This window comes from Octopus sinensis, linkage group LG4 (genome assembly GCF_006345805.1).
Source record: "Octopus sinensis linkage group LG4, ASM634580v1, whole genome shotgun sequence".
In the NCBI taxonomy this organism is placed as follows: Eukaryota; Metazoa; Mollusca; class Cephalopoda; order Octopoda; family Octopodidae; genus Octopus; species Octopus sinensis.
The window spans coordinates 162,192,564-162,210,494 of record NC_043000.1 but is presented as its reverse complement, the minus strand read 5'-3'; the positions used below and the strand labels follow the sequence as shown (position 1 = coordinate 162,210,494).

Here is a 17,931-nt window from a genome sequence, read left to right as displayed (position 1 = left end):
GGTCAGTCCTGATTAAGCAGGCATGTGATCAAAAGTATTCAGCCATGACAGGCCAAATTTTTTTTTATATATATCTATACATTTTTTGTATTTTTAGACAATCTAAAGCTATATTGCCCATTCACTACGTCTTTTCTCTTTGAAGAAGATAGTGGAGTGGTCCGAGGGAGAATTTGCTATTTGTAGCCGGTCAAGCAACCGTATAAACTTCCTCCTTGGCTCATCAAATTACATTTTGTTGAGGTAATATGGCGATTGTATCGATCTCATTATAGCACTTACTGATTCCTCTCCCTCTCTTAATTCACAGACGTATCGCTGCACAGAATAATTTTTTAATAGTCCCAAAGCTCCTAATATTTTAGAAGAATGAAATTTAAAGTTGTCTTGAACTTTCTCGAGGGTATTGGGAACGTAAAGGAAGCGAAAGTGGCGTCGTGCAAGATTCGAAACTACGTCCTTTCCCCTCCGCTCTTTCTTTCACTGGGAGCTATTATCTTACTACGTGGCACGCGTCTGTATTGTAAAACGTATTAACTGACGTTATTAATCACTCTGAAGTTTTAAACCTTTTATAAGAAACCCGTTAATCCACTAAAAGCTAATTGTTTAAAACCATAATTAATGTCAAAGCGGGAAGAGGAGAATTAGAGAAATAGAACTCCGGTGATTTAAACCACCCCCACTCTTTTCACTCCTTTCTTTTATTTCTTACTCCTGTTCTCATTCACATTTTCCTCCCAGCTTTCATCCTGTACATTCACACTTATTCAGCAAAAGCTAACAAGAGGATTTGTCTCTCTTTAAAATCCCTTACATGTAAGACCATCCTAGAGAAGCTATATTATTACTAACCGAATTACATTTGATGTAGGATTTACTTATTAAAATCTTGTTCATCAAATAAAAATATCCTGTTTCCACCTTTGATTTCTCTAGCTGCTATGATATTTTCACTCTTCCACTCCAGCCTTTATATCATACACACTGATTTTCTCCATTTCCTTATAGATGTAGTTGCTATGGCTTCATTATGCTTAACATGTTGCAATACACTTGTACAGTTTGATTAATCTCATTATATTTTTTCTTCAAGGTTAAATATATTTGCCGTAAAAACTACGTCCTTCATAACTTTTTGGTGAGGGCGGGGTTAAGTACCAGTAACATGCCGTGTTGATTACATTTCCCTCCAGTATAATAAATGGTAAATAACTAAGAGATCCTGCAAACACATTCATAAGAGGCATAAGTCACCCTATTTCAAAACTCGATAATTTCGAAGGCAGGATTTTAACCTGGCATCGTAAACTAACGAAATACTTATTAGTTTCTAAACGATTAAACAGTAATATAGAGAATCACTGAACACATTCGAACACACGAATCTTAATCATCAGGCCAAATTCGACTCTACGAACAGATACGGTGATGCTAGAACAGTGCTCTGCAACCTGTATGCCGCGGCACACTTGTGTGCCACGAGACGATGCTAGGTGTGCTGCAGTGTAACTTGAATATAATTTTTTTCCCTATAGTTTTAGTTATATTTTTGGTTCAGGTGAGCCGCCAAATTTTGAAAAGAATATAAGTGTACCGTAAGTGAAAAAATGGCTGCTAAGCACCGCGCTAGAAAATTCCAAAATGAGTGCCTTGTATATGAAAAATATAAGTTAATCAATTGAAACTCTAGGCTGGCGAAGACTATCTGTAAAATGTAGGTATGGGTTCCATGGCGTTTTGAAAAGCATTACTGTTGTCAATGAAGTAGATTTTAAATAATGCTAGCTATAGCTTAAATGTGTTTCAGATCACGTTTGATTGGAACTCGGGACGTTCATTGACGAAATTTTCTGCTGAAGTGTGTCACCCGTCCCACTGATATGCTCCTTCCCTCACAAACTGTAACTGCTGCTGTTGATACACTCCATAAGATTCCAACCACCACACCTGTTTAATACTCAGAAGATCCTTATTTCCATTGTGCTTTCACTTCCATAACAATTTTAAATCCATTTTACAAATATTATACCATAGCTCAACTACCGTCTTCAACTTAAAATCCTCACATAACACCGATATCGAAGTTTAGTCGCAAGCTAACGTTCAAGTAGCTCTAGGAATGAGGGCATTCTACTCATGACTATCCCTGCCTTTTAGTATATCCGATACGTAACCTAATATCTCTTGTATATTTAAAACAGTATATTTTGGTTGCAACATTGAATAGGTTGAGTTACCCCAGTTTTCTATGATAGCCCATCACCTAACTCTGTTATGCGCTTTTATATTCTATATGTATTTAATAGTTTGAGCACAGACATGGCTGTGTGGTTAAGATAGTCGCTTTGGAACTACATGGCCTTTAGGTTCAGTACCACTGTATGGTACTTTGGGCAAGACTTTTATAATCTCGGACCGAATAATGCTTTGAGCAAATTTGGTAACCGGAGTTGGTTTGTTTAAGTTTCAGTAACCTAGGGGCTCGGCCAAAGAGACCGATAGAATAAGTACCAGATTTTAAACAATACTTAGGTCACTTTGTTCAACCAAACATCTTTTAAGGCAGTGCTTCAGTATGGCTGCAGTCCTATGACTGAAACAAGTAATATAAATGTGTACGTAGCCTGTCGTTTTAAAATTATTGCTGTGGAGCTGCGGGTTACAAGAAACGGTATGATACGAGGTAAAATATATTTTATTTATTTAAATCCCTATGCCTTCTTAATTTCATTTTGCCTCAATATTTACTTAATCTCCTGCTATCCGATAAAATTTTGTCCCCATGAAAGAAATTATTAGGTGCCAGAAATAGCCATACCTACCAAACAGAATTAATTTTTTTATTAATTAAAGCGTTATTTAATTAATACCAATGGATTAATTTTCCCTCCAAAAACTCAAAACTCATTGAACCAGAACAAACCCCACAAAGCATTTCGTCAAATAATTTAAGAGTTCCTTCAACCGTTGCCTTGGATTGGCACTTTATTTTATCGATCAGTAAAGTATCGAAAGTACAGCCTATATTAGAATATCTGAACTTAGAGAGTAGGGAGCTAACAGAGAAGCCTTTTGTTCTACGCTTTAAAGATTTTGCTAATTCATCGCGCGTATGTGGGTGTGCTAGCGCACGCGTGTAAATATTTATTCGCGGGGAAATACTAAGCAAACTTCGATGCACCGAACAAAAATACTTGAAATTTAGGCCAAATTATGGCCATTTATGCATTATAAAAGTACTAGATTAGATGCAGTCGACTAAAATCCTTGAGGTGGTGCTCCAGCATGACCATAGTTTAAAAAACCTAAACCACTAAACGAACTTAATTGCGTGTGTATTCTTAGCTTAGTGTTTCATTTAATTACGGATCATTCTTACTTGACTTCATGAACCTCTTAAGCACTTCCGTTTATGGAGTATTGTTGCAGTGAAGTGGGCGAAGGTTTGGTAACTTTATCACCGCGATTTGTGCTTTGTAATTTTTTTATTATTATTTTTCACCTCTTGATAACAGGAAACTGAATCTATTTTTAAGCTTTTGAAGTGGTTAGCATTGTCTTTTAAAAGAAATTATGTATGTTAGGATGACAATAATTCTTAATAAACCAATTCCTAAAGTTTACGAATTCACAATTTCCGCAAATGAATATTAGGGTAAGGCAGTGCCGGATTCAAAGCACCAGACAAAGTATACTGCAGTATTTAGTTACGTTCTATGTTTCAAGTCCTCTCTTTCTTCGCTTAGTTTTTAAAGTTGCAGCGGATGAGCAAAATCACATTCTCACCTGGAATCGATATTTGTAATTTGTTTCAAGACTTTTATACACGCCCTTATACCGTCGGTATAGCAATCGGATGGAGGATGTCCCAGATCCTAGAAGACACACGGACACACAGACAGAACGGATTTTATATATATATATATATATATATGTGTATATATATATATATATATATATGTATATATATATATATATATATGTATATATATATATATATACACGCGCACACGCGTTAGTGAATATATTATGTGTGTACACACATACGCAGCTTTTATATCGTAAATAACTTGAACAGCCGAAACCATTTGAAGCTAAAAATGTCTTTACACAATATTGCTAGTTTTAATTCATAGGCGTGTTTTATAGTTTACATTGCATATGTTTGTGGTAAAATTCGTCTTCGCTTGAGCCAAGTGATGTGAAAACTGTGCATTGTTTATGTGCATGTGTATTGTTGGGCATAATTGTAGTGCATATAATATAAAAATGTATCGTTAGAATTTCAGTAAATGGTAGAAGTTATGCTAATGGAACGCTACACCCGTGTGTGTGGAGAGAGGGGAAGAGCAAACAAGAATGTATAAATAGAAGCAATAACAGCAGCTAGAATAACAAGAGAAAGTGAGAGCCTCTACGTGGTCGCTCAAACTGTTAGAATTAGCAGCCAAATCGCCCTCAGACTAAGCCACTACCGACATGGAAACCGAATGCATTCTTTTGATCATAGACTTGCTTAATCAGCGTCGACTTTGGCATAAAGAACAAACAATAGTAAAAGCTGCAGCAGAAATAGCAATGCAAACAATACTGCACTAATAGCACTGATTTCAGAAATATATTTCTAACAATCGGGCGACCCGCTGTGGAATGTTTCGTAGGCGGTATTTTTATATAGCTGTGTTTGTGACTGGGTTAGATGTTTATGTATTTGATAGAAGATATTATCAATAAGTATACAACTAGTAAATATAGTAATAATGATATCCATCTCATCTGAAAAATATCAGGCAACACAACAAAAGAGATTAGAAAGCATGTGTGGCCATGACACTCGATGCTGAATAATCTAATTAGGTAGAAATTGTTGTTAGCACAAGTCGACTCTAAAAGGACAGAACTCTGAATAAAGATATTTCTTAGGTGATCTCTTCGCATTTTCTTCATATATAGCTAATACAGGATTACGTTATCCGGCTTTATTTTTCCCACTTCAAGACTATAATTCGAGCGAGATTTTACTGTTATTTCTAGCAAGTTTCTCAATACGTAGAAGCTCTCTTGCTGGTCAAAATTGCCTTCATGCAGTTGGGAGTTTAGTATTTTTTTTTCTCTTACATTTAATCACCAAAATTATTAGAAATAAAGCTACACCGAGTGTCAGCATTTCTTAGAAGTAGCAATCAAATCTCTCTCAAACCATATAACCATCTTTAGATTAAAGTTAGGGTACGATCAAATATACGAGAGAAAATTTGTTTAGCGACAAATGGTTTTTGAATTTTTTATGATCTTTTGTAGATCCTCACAAACTGTTATTGATGTGGTTCTGTAAGATCCAGTCTCCGGTTTTGATTATTTACATTCTTGAATGCATGAAAGTCCGTACTTATTTCTCTTTTCACTTAGTCTGGCTCAAGCTGTTGAACACCATTGCTCGGCGTGTGTGTGTCTTGCTTGTCGTGTTCACTCAAACACAATAATACTTAGTTCTTATATTAAAGCTACTTGTATTTAAACTAACATTGGCAGGTGCGACTTTAGCGTGCAATCTACCTGGCTATTTACATTACGGAGATAGATTTCTTTTTTTTTTTTACGCTGTAGACTACGGATAGCGCGGTAGACCACAAGCTGAAGTAATCAACGTAGATGAACGTGTCGACATGACCCCATTACTGAGGTTGGATTCTGTGATGCAACTGCAATTCTAAGGCTACTGTCTCTACGGTGGAATCGCCCGTCGTTTTCTTTTAAATTCTATTTTACTGTAAAGTAAGAGTATTCGATTACCAATTCTACACCGTCCATCGTAAAACTTCGAGTAGCGACAGAATAAATGACGATCTATTTAATCAATTTTATAATTTGTAGTCCATAAGCATAAAGAAAACAGAAAAAAAGAAGAAACCGGCTGAAACTGCTCGTCTTGTCTGCCTAAAAAATGTGATCTAAGCCTACTTATGAGAATATATGGTGGTGTTGTATAAGCCCTCAAGTAATCATTGTCCAGCTATTTATAGGGAAAGTTGTTTCATCTTTAGTTAGTCCTTTTTTTTTTCATTCAATATATACAAATCTATATTTTCTTATAGGTTTTCCGTGGTTACGAGTGTAGTGTGTAATTTTGGGGAAGAATTGACTGTTATTTCTAGAAGATGGTGACGACATAGACTCTCTATCAACAATGACGGTTCTAGAATATATGGATAAGTTATAAGTTTGTAACTTCTTGAATAAATCCAGTTGATGGATTACCTAGATTTTATTTATCCATCTTATGGGAGCCTTGGGGAAAAAAGCCATTGGAGGAAATATATGACCAGTTGGTAGGGCACTAATCTTTTCACGTCTTTTTCAAAACGTCAGCACTCGGCTGGCAGTTTCATAGCTACGGGATCACCCACCACCTTTACAAAATGGTTCATTATATAAAATTAATGTCTTGCTTTATTTTCCTTCAAAAGCGATGAAGATGTCAATCTTTGTTTTCCACCCACCCATTCCTTCCTCTTTGTGGGATTTATTCTCCGACATTCCCGTTATTTTTGTTCTAGTGCTTTATCAACAACTTTGCTAATAAAGTAGAATATAGCCTCGATTCATATAAAGTCTGCCAACACTTGCTAAGCCGGTATTTTTAAAGTCTAAAACCCAATACCTTTTTAGGACAACGTGTCATTTTTACGACAAAGAATCAGTAGACATAATTAAGCTGTATTCTCACGAGTATAAATATCCAGGCTTGCGTTGGTGCCAATATCTTACTTAAACTTCATTTAGAATTAGCATCTTGAACTTTTTTTTAAATTTTCGTTTAGCTCGCTTCAGCTACTTGAATCGGTTGAGACGTCTTCTTTTCTTGCTCACTAACTCTTTCTCTTTATACACACATACATCATATCTATCTACTACGCATGTACACGCATACACACAGGCACACACACACACATTCTTTTATATATTTAAACCGTAAGTTTGTGGCCATGCTAGGGCACCGCTAGTATAATCACCTTTAAATTGATCAATTCTATGTAATTGGCTTTTGGTAAAGGAGGGAGTTCGATATCTCTGCCCTCTTTTAAGTTTCCTGCTTTGATATTGTTTCATTTGGGATCTTGGATAGCAAGAGGTCAACTTGTTTCTTGAAAACCTCTACACCAACTCCATGAAGATCACTCAGATGCTTTGGCAAGGCGTTAAATAGCTTCGGGCCCTTAAATCCCAAGCTACTGCTGTACATGGTTCTCGCCTTAGATGAGACAGCTAGGACTTTTGGAATAGTGCAGTGACGTCTTATTCGAGGTCTGGTATAACTCTCAGTTCCAAAGTTTGGTACCAGCCCCTCCCGTACTTTCCACACATATCACTGCATACATCTCTCGTGTTTGTTCCAGGGAGTAGAGTCGTACCTCTGTCAGTATCTCCCATTAGCTCAGCTGTTTCATTAATGCAACCTTCCCCGTGAAGTATCACTGAATCGCCTAAAATTATGCTATTAATCCTACACTGTAAGGTGACCACAGTTGAGAACAGTAGTCCAAATGCATCAATGGAAAAACTGAGCTACTGGAGAGATTGAAATAGCTACGACTCTACTCCCGGGAGCGAAGACGGGAGAAGTATACGGTGATATATGTAGAAGATATTGGAGGGGTTGGCACCAAACTTTGGAACTGAGTTATACCAGACTTCGAACTGTACGTCATAGCACTATTCCAAAAGTCCTTGTTGTCTCATCTAAGGTGAGGACCATGTACTGCGATAGTTTGGGATTCTATTTAACTCCTTGCCAAAACATCTGAGGTATCTTCAAGAAGTTGAGATAGATGTTGACCTCTTGCTATCCAAGATCCCTAATGAACCAATTCCAAAGCAAGAAACTCAAAAGAAGGAAGCGGTATCGAGCTCCCTCCTTCAGTAAAAGACAATCCGATAGAATTGGCCAATTTAAAGGTGATTACACTGGTGGGTGTCCCAGCATGGCTACAGCCTCAAAGCTGAAACATATGAAAGAATAGAATATATATAAAGTCGAGCAGAGAATCTTCACCAAATTTTACCAAAAGCTTGGCGATACCTGCTCAGAGGCCTACGCAAAATTTTCAAAATAATTTTTCGTTCTCGACACAGTAATGAGTACACTTTCACACGCGTTTCTCTATGTATTACAGCAAGTTCCATGCAGTACTTGAAAATGTAAACTTTTTTCCCTGTGACGTTTATGAAGTCATCGAATAATTTTTGTTAGACATCTGTGTCTCAGGTTTTTATGTCAGTAAATAACAACAAAACGAAAGAAGGAAGATAAAATACCATCATAAAATTCATTATTTTCTCATTCAAATCCCCAAACGCCGAACAGTTGCCATCACCTTACTTGCACGCCTGGGACTAAATTTTACAACTCCTGTAGAGAAATAAAGTCTTTTTGCGCAAACACAAAAAGAGATGAACTTGATGTTGTGTCTTAGAGTTCAGTGTTTCGTTTCTATTTTTGTTTTATTTTAGATCATAATAGAACATCTGTGTTCTGATTCCCTCTAGAATCAATAATTAAAGAACACATGTGGTTGTCCCTTATAAAATTATCTTATGCACATAATAGCTAGTTATAATTTAGAATGGTTCTTGTATGCTGTTGTTTAGACTCAGCTCATCTCCGAACAGGCCAATGCTAAAAGGCATTCCGGTCGTAGCCATTTGGTCTGTTTTTTTTTGTTTTCAAGATATATATAACATCTAGAATTACGTCATCCAATGTATCCGTTTTCATGTCGGTAGGATATAATGAGGGGTATTTGACTGCTATTTCAAGCAAGTTAATAGGAGCCATCTGGATGCTTAATCATTTTCTCGTTCTCGTACTTGTTTTATATTTGTGATGGATTTAACAACTTTTCTGGATGTTGTGGCGTTCATACATTTCAAAAAGGACACTGAATTTTTCTTTCTCTTTCTCCTATTTACTCAGTTTATCAATATGACCTTTTCAATTCACATTTTTAAAGGCCGCATGTACTTGTCGATTACCATGTTTTCCATACATTGCAAAGCTAAATCCTTAACAATACAGCTGTCTGCTCTTTGTTGTAGATTTGATGAAGGATCTATTAAAATGCAAATCGAAATTTTATATGGAATATATTACACGTGGCATGCACACATTTTTAACTAAGCACGTATGTTTTGCGTTCAGATTAAGAGGTGTTATGGATGGCTGAAAATCTGTTGTTTCGGTCCATGTGGTTTATTAGATAATTGGGGTCTTGGTAGTGTAACCTTTTGATAGTTTAGCAGCGTAACTACGCCCTGTTCATTGTCCATGTCAATTTAATCAGATTTTTTTTCTTTTTTTCTCTATTTTTTTGTTTATCCGTTGCTCCACTTTCTTCACATTTACATCTGTTTCTCTCTGTTGATTCATCTGTGGAGAAAAGGTGTGGTACTCGTAACCTTTTTAAAGTTCCTGCCCCTCCTAAACAAGAGGACATGTTGGCGCATTAATTTCATGTAAAAGAGAAACATCTGTAGATCGGTGGGGATCTTTTCTCGAAATTTAACACACATACCCACAATGACGTTGCTTATTTGTTAATGACTATTTTACGTTTAATTATCTAGTTTCATCCCTTCACGGTCGGTAAAATACGATCCTATTCCACAAATTTCGAGCCTTGTACCTCTATTAGTATAGTTAGTGCATCGGGGAAAATGCTTAGCGGTATTTCTTTTGTAACGTTTCTGCCAGCTCAGGCGGCGAGCTGGCAGAAACGTTAGCACGCCGGGCGAAATGCTTAGTAGTCTTTTGTCTGCCATTACGTTCTGAGTTAAAATTCCGCCGAGGTCGACTTTGCCTTTTATCCTTTCGGAGTCGATAAATTAAGTACCAGTTACGAATTGAGGTCGATATAATCGACTTAATCCGTTTGCCTGTGCTTGTTTGTCCTCTCTGCGTTTAGCCCCTTGTGGGTAGTAAAGAAATAGGTATTTCTTTTGTCTCTTTACGTTCCGAGTTCAAATCCTAACGAGGCCGATTCTACCTTTCATCTTTTTGGGGTCGTCAAAATAAAGTAACAACTTAAGTACTGGAGTCGATGTACTCAACTTTCCCCTCCATCAAAGATTGCTGGCTCTGTGCCAAATGCGGCGAGCTGGCATGTGCATTAGCATACCGGACACAATGCTCAGCGGCATTTCGTCTGTCTTTACGTTCTGAGCTGAAATGCCGCCGGGGTCGACTTTGTCCAATACTTTCGGGATCGATAGAAATAAGTACCAGTCAAGTATTGGAGTCGGTGTAATCAGCTTACACCCCTACCTATGATGTTACTGGCATTGTGCCAAAATTTGACACCACTATTTTTGTTCGTCAACATCGTCAGCGATTACGTTCTGAGTTCAAATGCCGCAAAGGTCGACTTTACCTTTTACCTCTTTTGAAATTGATAAAATAAGTACCAGTTGAGCACTGGAGTTTTTAGACGATTAAGACCCTGCCTATAGTAGAAAGTATTATCTTCAGTAATAGTTCAAATTAAATGTAAGCAGATATTTGAATTGGAGCGTTACCGAATATTGTATCTTTGGATTCATTTGTGCTAAATAAACTTCGTATATTCTCCTTAATTTCAGTCCGCTTTGTTTCAAAGTATGAAGAAAGCATTGCAAGTGAGAGAAGACGACAATCTCAAATAATTGATGTAGTTCTTCCGTTTCATTATTATTCTATTAATTTTCTTCTGAATACGTTTGTATGAGTCAGTCAATCAATTCATTAGTGTGTCCGTCCATATGAAGCAATTTATTGATCTATATGCCAACAGTAATTTCTTTGAGGACTGACCTCGACATCCTTGCAATCCTGGTTATAGTAATTTTCCTTTCATCATTAATATTGTCCAGTATATTAGTGTCTCGTTCTTCCATAGAGATGTATGGTGCTTAAACCATTTCTCCTCTTCTAATTCCAGCCATTGCACTGTAGCCATATTGTGGCAGAGCCTTCACATATACAGTTTAAATTGAATCCAAAACTTGTATTGCTGTTTTGCTCCAGGTTAGCCTTGTTTGAGTAAACCTATAACTAAAGGCATTCCAATTGTTACAATCCTGTCTTATTTGTTCCAGATAATTTATCTAAAAGTACATTATTGATTTCTTTTAAGATAGCAAATTATAGTTTGATAGACTTTACTCCTATTTTTACATATCGAGCAACTATAGAAAGGTTTCTGTGTGTGTGTGTGTGTGTGTGTGTGTGTGTGTGTGTGTGTGTGTGTGTGTGTGCGCGCGCGCGAACACAATAACTTTTCTGAAAGTTCTTGAGCTAAAGATTCTCTTCAAGATTTGGTTTTTTTGTTTTTACTACACAAATATTGTTGCTGTTGATTAGTTCCACCCGGATCAACCGTAACCTAGCAGACCTATTATCAAAGATATTCTAAATTTAATCATCTTGTATTTTTAAACATAACTTTCCGGAGCTATTATTATTCAATGTCTTTTTACATAGCAATAGCTTGACTCGAGAGATTTCGTTCTAATATCTAACAAATATGGAGTGACCACATATAAGCTCCTTCGCTCATCATCATCATTGTTCGACCGTGGTCGAGACAATGGAATTTACCATGCTACGCCAGACTTCACGGTCCATCATGGCATTACGGAGGTCCTGTTGCTGGATGCCTGTTTCCCTGGAGATTACATCAGGGTAGAAGAGTGTGCGCCCTCTGGTATTGCGAGTAGATGGCTTCCAGATGAGAAGAGTAGAAATTGCCTCGCTTTCAGCTCTACAACAATGTCCAGCAAACTGGACTCTCCTACCTTTCACAAGAGATGATACAGGTGGTAGTTTCCCATATATTTGCATTTTGGTTGGATGACGCTTCCACGAGAGATTTTGAGCTCTCATAAGGAGGCGAGTGTAGGTTCCATCCAACCGCCTCTCAAGCTTCTTTGATAACGTCCAGGTTTCTGAGCCATATAGTAGAATTGGTTCGACTGTGGCTTTGAATATTTCAAGTTTGAAGTCTCCACTTAGATTTGATGACCAGATCTTATGCATGTCATTACAGGCTGACCAGGCCATACCCTTTCTAGTTAGAAAGTCTTTTCCAGATGATGATATGTATGACCCAAGATATTTGTAATCAGAAACCATATTTAAGAGCGTATTGTTGAGAGTATGGATGATGCAATCACTGTTGGACAGGCACTTGTTTATATATTCAGTCTTGGCCTCATTGAGGTAAAGACCTACACAATTTGAGGATTGTTCAATTTGAGGCTCCTTCACTGGTTTGCAGCAAATATTAGTTTGATTGATGGTGATATCTTGCTCTTCTCATTTCATCTTGGGATAAAGCAAATAGATTTTGTTTCCATGAAATCCATATCAAGTATTTGAAGAGGAAAATTAACAGATTTTGTTATTGCAGGATGTGTATAGAAACATATCAAAATTCAGCATTACTAATTATAATATAGTTTCTAGCTCCACATTTTCTTCCTTTTTAATATTTTTATCTCCACATAATTTGCATATTGATAATGCTTTTCGGATATAAAATATTAAACATTATATGTAATTTTTTGTTCTTTTTTTTTTTAAACTAAAAAGTCAGTTTGCAATTATTTCCTTCAGAATCCCAGGTTATATTTGGCGTAGGTCTGTGTTTATGTATTCCACTTATTAAATATGGAAGCAGTTCCAAGACAGAATGTCTGCTCTATTTAGAAAAGCTTTCACTAGAGCATCCTGTATTTAGCTGCGACTTATTAATTCTGGGTTGATGAAAAAAAGTCCTCATCAGTTTCCGAGTTAATTCACTTTACCAAATCCCTTCCTCCATTTCAGACATTGTAAAACTTTCGAAATAATTACTGTTTGTATTGCTATTAATGTGTAACTCCAAATAATTCAGAATTGAATGCAATGCTCCAGCATGAGGTTAGCCTTGATGATGACCTAAATAAACTACAGAATATAGACACACGACGACACCATTTTCGAAGAATGAATAGATACCAGTGTATTCATATCCAACTTGAGAACTGGTGCTTTTATCTTCATCGACGCCAGAAGGTTGTAAAGCAAAAAAAAAAAAAGGCTACAGTGTTATTTAACCCTTCGTTAGTCACCTGACCATTCCGAATATGGTTAGTCACATGATGTGTTTACCAATTCTAATACAAAAATGTTTATAGTTTTAGTAGTCTGTAAAATATACTCATTCTATTGGTTCAAGATATATCCGCCATCAGCGCCGAGAAGTTTGAAACCTTTGTAGTTGATTGATATTAATATAAAACAATACAATAGAATAAATTATAAAATTAAGGGAAAACTAAAAAAACATCTTAGATTCAGGTCACATTTATTTTAAAAATACCCACAGAATACACCATTTTGTGAGATTTTTAAATATCTACGATGAATAGTAACGTTATAAAAATATAACATAAACAATCTCCGTTATAATATGCATTAAATCAAAACTTGAACTACGTTAGCCACATGGGGTAACTTGACAAAAACGTTGTCTACCTTCCACGAAAACTGAGCCATGACTGCGCCACACCACCTGCAACACACTCTCACTGAGTCAGAAGAGTAGAAAAAAGGGAGCAAAAAATAAATAAGCTGCCAACAAGAAATTACGAGCATTTAAAAAAAACGGGGGTGACAACGCGCCCCATGTGACTAACGGTTTAAATTTCAGTACGTAAAGATTAAGAAGTAAACCCTGAAAGACAATTTATCCGGCTATTTTTCTTTTCATTTTCGTTTCTACCCAACTGAAATATTTTAAGGGCAAATCATTTTTGCGGCCTGTTTGTGGTGAAAGAATTCATTTACTTTCGTTAAATCCCAGCTGTTACCTTCACTCTCGTGATGTTGTGTAAACTTGAATTCCCTTGCTGCTATTTAATCACCCTAGACAATGTGCACCTCTGCTGTGCATTTGTGTATCCTGTGTGTTTTTGCGTGTGCCTAGCAGGAGGTTAATTCATCGTGCTAAGTTGCTGCAATTCCCGCTGGTACTGAATGCTATACTGCTTAGTCAGTAAGGTTGCACCGTCCTTGTAGAGATATTACTTTCATAATGTCTTTGAACAGTTAAAAACTTAGTAGTATAGCATTTAGCTACGCGTGCCAATTACTTTAGTCACTCTTTTTATATAGACTGTAAGCACACAAGGATATCTCTCTGTCGTTGTTCAACCTGTTCAAATTAACAATCAAATGTTCTACAAACCTCAGGATGTTCTTAGGCCTGCTTCCCCAAGATTAATATTGGACTAAAAACAATTGCTAAATTTAGAGTAAGCCTGTAATGGCAACACCGGGCGAAAGCAATAATGAGGTTTTTTAATATAAAGTTTCTGTTGATACAATTTCTCTTACACCTCTCGTTCCCTTGTGGGGAATACATAGTGCTTTAAATATATATCCGATGTATATGCGTTCTTCGTTTTATTGAAATTTCTTTATAATTATGAGCAAACATGAACAGTTCCTAGATTCACCTGATAAGTACAGGCGATAGGTAAGTCATATTGTTTGGATATTTCATCACACGCACTTGAGAAACCCATTGATTAAGGCCTGATTTTATCTCAAGATGGAACGCATTTATTTTAGATGTCTTCAGTTTGACACACCAGGTACGGCCGTTTAGGAAATTTCTACACTGATGTAGTTTCTTACCAATTAGGAAAATCCTAACCATTTTTAGAGAAATTACTAATGGTCTCTAATTGAGACACAGTCAGCAGTTTTGAGGTGTAGAGTGGAATTAAGTGACGCAATCGAGTCCAATACTTGACCGGTGCTTTATTTTACCAATCCGAAAGAGATAAAAAGTAAAGTTGATCTCAGTAAGGTTTGAACCCAGAATATAAAAGAGCCGAAATAAATACAAGGTAATGTGTCCAATGCTCTAATGACTGCTTATCCACTGCTATGTGGAAAGATAAAAAGTTACTAACTTTTTAAATGTTGACATTTATTAATCAAATTCGGCCATTTTCGATCGTTAGAAGTCAGAATTATACGCTACCATAGTAACATACTAAAACCAAAACAATCTAAACCAAACGTTTGAACCATTTGAGAGCTCCCGTTTTAGCTTTAACCAGTACGATTAAAACGAATGACGGACGTATCGATTCTAGCATATGTCCTGTCCTGAAAGAATGATTATGCCCGCCTGTTTCGATCACTCGTCAATTGATTAGTTGCCACATTGCTGACTTGTTTATTTATGATGTACATGTAATGTCCCCAACTGGTGCCGCTTTGTGCAAAGGCAGCAAGCCCGAGGTACGTTTGTTTGTCAGCTGCCGACGAATTGATCATATATCGAAGTGATTTCAGTTCTCGTTTGTGATTGCTTCGATTTGGCTAAAATGATTGAAGATGCATTTCATTTACCTGGTTTATGTCGATAAAAACGTGCAAACACAAGTCTTTGGGGAGAAAGGAACGATATTATTCAAAGAATATATTATTTTTGTTACTTGTTGTCCCAGATTGTTTCTAATCGATCAAACTTATTAAATTCTTTCTAGCTAAGATCATAGTTTCCGAGACACTAGGAACTACATATCCAATGTAGCTTTTGTTTTAAAAAACAGTTTATAATCTGAGATTTTTATCAGGTCAAGCGATCACGTAGACGTTCCTTAGCTTGAATATTTCTGTATGTTAAGTACTACAGAAAACTAGTAGCAGAAAACCTTGCTACTAGTATGTGATAATTTAACCAGCAATAAATTAAGCCCTTTTAACGTAAGAGCATTGTTAATTTTCCAAGAATTACATTTGGTGCAGCTTATCAAAAGGATTAAACGCAAAGTTTTTTTTTTCTTTTTTACAATACTGAAACTAGCTCCATTTACTTGAACTTGCAGCAACAATCTGTCATGCCAAGCATTCATTCGACCTTCGATGTGGAGTTTATTTCCAGCAACATGGAACACGACCATACTTTCATAGCCTACCCTAGATGAGATTTTCCAAACAGGAAAATTGAACGAAGAATTTCAATAGGGTACCGTCTATATTCATCAGGTCTCACACACTAGCCACTTTTTTCCCCCTTTTTTTAAAAATTTCTTTACAAAGCTACTTAATAGATGAATTTTATGGTACAAAATTGGCAGCAGTCGACGAATTGAGGGCAGCCGTTGGACGTGAATGCGCACAAATACCGAACGAAACGTTTCTTGATGTTTAAAATTTCATCTGTTTCGCATTATGACCAGCGTCTGGACTTGAACGGTCAACAATTTGAAACCCGCCATTTATGAAAAATATTATTTTCTGTGTAGATTATACTAGTTTGAAAATGAAATGTATTTTAATAAACACTGACTTAATAATTCTTCGATGTGTGTATATATTTTTTGAAGAACACCGTGTGTGTACACGCTCACTTTTCAAGTATTTCGTAACTGCTTATCTTGTTAACAACATTCTCAATGGAATTAACATTTCTAGTCGAGTGGTAGGTGATTAGGTAAACGGGTATATTACTTGCGAGGCTGGATGGAGAGTGGCTGGGAATGAAAGTGGGGTTTCTACTGCATTACTAAGTGCTCATCAGTCGATTGAAGGTTTTTAGCTGTCGGCCACTAACCGCGATAAATATTGAGTGAACTGTGTCTGTCTCTATGCACAGCTGTGTGTGCGCGTGTGTGTTTTCGCGCGCGCACATATTCTATTTCTGGCTCTTTTGATGTCTTTGAAAATAGTTGTCGAGTATTAACGTTAAGTTTCTCACATGGCACGTGGTCTCTTTCTGTCTGTCTGTCTGTTTCTCTCTCATTTTCTTTGGTACTTGATTAACTTCTTTCCGTCTTCCTTTCCTATTCATTATACCTTGTTTTTCTTTTTAAGGTTTCTTACTTCCTCCCTCCCTCTTTCTCTCTGCTCCTTCATACATTTTAACTATAATTCCGTGTGCTACCAAAAACAAACAGAACAGTGCCCTTCAACAAAAATAAAAGAAAAACAATCTTTATAAAATATTATGGGCATTTTTTTTTTCGAAAGAGCTTACGTATTTGTTTCAATTTGTAAGGATTTAGAGAATTACCCGATCCCCGATTCTTCAGCGTAACTTAATTACTTGACGATTTACTAGCACGATATACTAACATTAATTTTTATATGAAATTGAAACACTTGGTTTTGATGTAAAGTAATTGTGATACCATATGTTTAGCCCCAAGACTACACAGAACAAGCACTTCTATGATTCTCCAAACATAAGTCATGGCCATCTGCCCCACCTCCCACCCCAGAAATGTGTAACTAGATTTACAGTGCTTTTGTTGTTGTTTTAACATTAGGTTACAATTTAAGGGCCATTTAACTATTTCTTGCAATTCGATTGACCGTGTTGACGCTAACCGGTTGAATCCTCGCATATTTAATATTAATATACCATCCTCTATGCTATCTCTGTTCAGTACATACCGGGCTTTATCAATTATCCTTCTGCTCTTTTTTTAAATACATTAATATCGCATATCCAATTTTGCTTCTTTAAATTGAGACATTGTATCTAATAGTAATTTATCAGTACCTTTATTATAACCGATCGATAAACAACGGAATCCATACTGCCGGACTAAATGCGTGGTCTTATTTAGCTACGTTTCTTTAAAGTTTTAGTCCAAATTCAGTCGAGATAGATTTTTAACTTCCATACATCCGGGGTCAATAAAACAAGAATTAATCAAGTACTGAGGTGATGTAATTGACTGTATCTCTCTGCGTATTATATCAATTGTACTTAATGTTATAAATAACAGATAATTGTTAGATTATTTACAATTACATTCAAGATTGCTTATATCAACTGATTTTTTGCAAACTATAATGATGACATATCTTTTCGTTATTAAGGATCT

At 36.4% G+C, this 17,931-nt stretch overlaps 1 protein-coding gene across 1 annotated transcript in view; it reads left to right on the top strand.

The window, feature by feature from the left end:
- Positions 1-17,931, top strand: part of LOC115210707 (solute carrier organic anion transporter family member 4A1-like) — a 170,801-nt gene that overhangs the window by 17,069 nt on the left and 135,801 nt on the right. The window lies entirely within an intron of this gene.